At 31.8% G+C, this 2,670-nt stretch overlaps 1 protein-coding gene across 3 annotated transcripts in view; it reads left to right on the top strand.

The window, feature by feature from the left end:
• LOC111375224 (phosphomethylpyrimidine synthase, chloroplastic-like) overlaps window positions 1–1,808 on the top strand; it is an 11,424-nt gene extending 9,616 nt beyond the window's left edge. The window contains exons 6-7 of one of the 3 annotated variants that reach the window (XR_002699278.1): window positions 996–1,099; window positions 1,300–1,808. The gene's annotated coding sequence lies outside the window, so the exon portion shown is untranslated. Of the gene's footprint in view, window positions 1–995; window positions 1,217–1,249 lie in introns of those variants that run through there. The other 2 variants (XR_002699277.1, XM_022998022.1) reach the window with 2 other exon arrangements.
• The last annotated feature ends 862 nt before the right edge of the window (window positions 1,809–2,670 follow it).

The following is a 2,670-nucleotide window of genomic DNA, read 5'->3' as shown; positions in this document are numbered from 1 at the left end:
AAAAAAAAAAAAAAAAAAAAAAAAAAAAAATCCGAAACCTCTTATTTTGTAGCAACAATACCAGAATTATAAAGTTCTATCTTATTAATAGAGAATATCTCATTGATAAGAGTATTATATAGTTTTAATAGAAGATAAAAAAAATCATAGTGAAATGGACTTTTTTTGAACCAAAATAGAGAGGAATACATTACTTTTGATAAGAAGGAAGTCAATCAATATCCTATTAAGATTTTGGCAATCAAGATGAATGTTTTTTTTTTTTTTTTTACAGAAAGAAAATAAAAAATTTGGAATCCTGAATGTGAACAGTACTTGTGAACAATAGCACGATTTTTTTTCTTCAACAAGGGCAGAGAACAAAATGAAAAAAAATTGCCGTTTCTTATGCTAAACCTCTTTCAATTGTGCTGTTCCAACGAAATTTGGGAGGAAAATAAGAAGTTATTTTGGATTGTATGAGAGAAAGTACCCAAGATTTGGCTTTGATACCAATTTTGATGCAGCACCAATAAGATGATTAATAAAAAAAGGCGACAGATTCAAAAAGAATAAGGAATTGTGGGGAGGGGGCGGGGGAGAATAAGAATTTAACAGAAGAAGGCCGAAGAGGGAGAGGGATGCACCATAAGCGATCAAAATAATTATTCATTCATCAACTGAAAAATTACAATGCAAAATAGGTTTAAATGGTAAAGGAACTCTAACGAGATTGGGCCCGAGCCCATACAAGTCTAATTCTCTAAATAATAGTCCAAGAAAATAAATAAAACTTAACTAGAAAATAAAATAAATAAATATCCGATGTCCTCATCACATATAGCTTGCAAGAAAGATTATAGCAGCCAAGTTAATGTCATGCAAGATCATTTCACTCATTTGAAGGGCCAAGTTATTTTGATTTAGTAGCTAGTCCGTAAGTTTTTCATGCATTACTCTCTAGATTCTATATTACTCAAGTCTAATTTCATTGATGTGGAGCTACTTTCTATCAGGATAATGTGGGCTCCGTGATGTGGAACGGAATATCCTGAAGCCATGATGCATGATTGGCCAGTCTCAAGAACAACGCTTAAAAAATTCCATCTTCAAGCAGTAGGTAAGTAAATGGTTTCATTTTGTTGGAACGCAAGACAGTTTTATCTGGGAATATAAGAATTGTCTTTGTAGTTGATAATAAAAACTCTTTCTCTACTCAGTTTCTCTATTAAGTGTATATTTGCTCTTTAATTGATGAAAAACGCACCAGGGGTGTCTGCATCTGCTTCATTGCTGGCTGTTCGGCCGTGATGTTAGCAGGTCAGGCTGAGAAAGTCCCTTTGAACCTGAACAGGATAATTCCTGCGTAGGGAGAGTGCATTTTCTTTTCTGTGCTTGCACAGGGCAGGAAATTCATCTGTGGTTCGGGCTAGGAGAGGTGTTCAGCTCAGAGGGTGGAATTATTATTTTTATCATCCGGCCACGAAGCAGATACAACTAACAACTTTTAACGTCGCTAGTCAACTGTCCACTGTTTGGTATAGATGAATTCGATAGTAGTAAAAATAAGTTAAAATCTTGTTAATATACCGTGCGCCAAATAGTAGGAAAAGTTGACTGCTCTCTGAAGTATATGAAGTTTGAATTATGATGGTAGGAGATAATTAACCGACTCCTGAATATTATTTTACGATGTTGAGTTGATAAATGGATAATATTTGGAATCCTCAATATCTATATTTGTATGATAGAGTTGTGGTTTCTCGACAAATAATCCTATTAAATTTTGGTACAAGTTTCATGTGTATAACACGATAAATTTATTGTCATCGAGTCAAGTTCAAATCAGATGCTACAACTCTATTTCATTATGTAGGTTGAGACTAACTTTATATTAAATCCTACAACACTGTTAGATATGCTCTTATGAACGTGTATGAAACATATTGTGTGCGTGGATACAAGCTTTGGCGGCTGAATTGATAGATTTTCGACGTTACTCGGTGGTCTCCACATATCTGATGCAACAAAATTAGTCAAAAGTGGTGTCGATTGTGAGAGAATATTTCTTAATAATTGTGAATTGAAACTGCACCTTCCAAGTGGGTAATGTTTAATCTAATGAAGTGTCTGCGGATTTATCATAGATAGGTTTTGAAAAGTTAAAAAACTCAAAGTAAAAAATAAATTTTAATTAAGTATTTTATGGAGTTAAATATCTTTTTAATCACATATTTCAATAATTTTTTTTCAAAATTTACTAAAAAAATTGATTTTAACCCTTATCAAATAAGGGTTAGGAAATTATTTTTGAATATATTTCGATAATATGTTGAAAGTATTTTATATGATTAAAAGAGTTTTTTAAAGAAAATTAGAATCTTCTATGAAAAATAGAAACTTTACCGAACAATTATTTATTGTTGCATAACTGAAATAAATGGTTTTCCTCCGTCTTAAGTAAGGATTATTATGAATAAATGCCTGATGGACTGTTTAAAAGAAGAAAAAAAAAATCCCAAAAAAAAAAAAAAATAATAATAATAATAATAAAAAATTAAATTAAATAAAAATTGGAAATCGTTGTGCATGAAAACAAATGCAGAGTATTGATACGTTGAATAGTCAAACTGGCGCCGAAGATTGTCTCAATTATATTCTCACCAATTCATGTCGCGTTGTTGGTGCCGT

The sequence above is a fragment of the Olea europaea genome, unplaced genomic scaffold, assembly GCF_002742605.1.
Source record: "Olea europaea var. sylvestris unplaced genomic scaffold, O_europaea_v1 scaffold1351, whole genome shotgun sequence".
Taxonomy (NCBI): domain Eukaryota; kingdom Viridiplantae; phylum Streptophyta; class Magnoliopsida; order Lamiales; family Oleaceae; genus Olea; species Olea europaea.
Note: the sequence above shows the minus strand (reverse complement) of the source record. Positions and strands in the feature narration are given on the sequence as shown.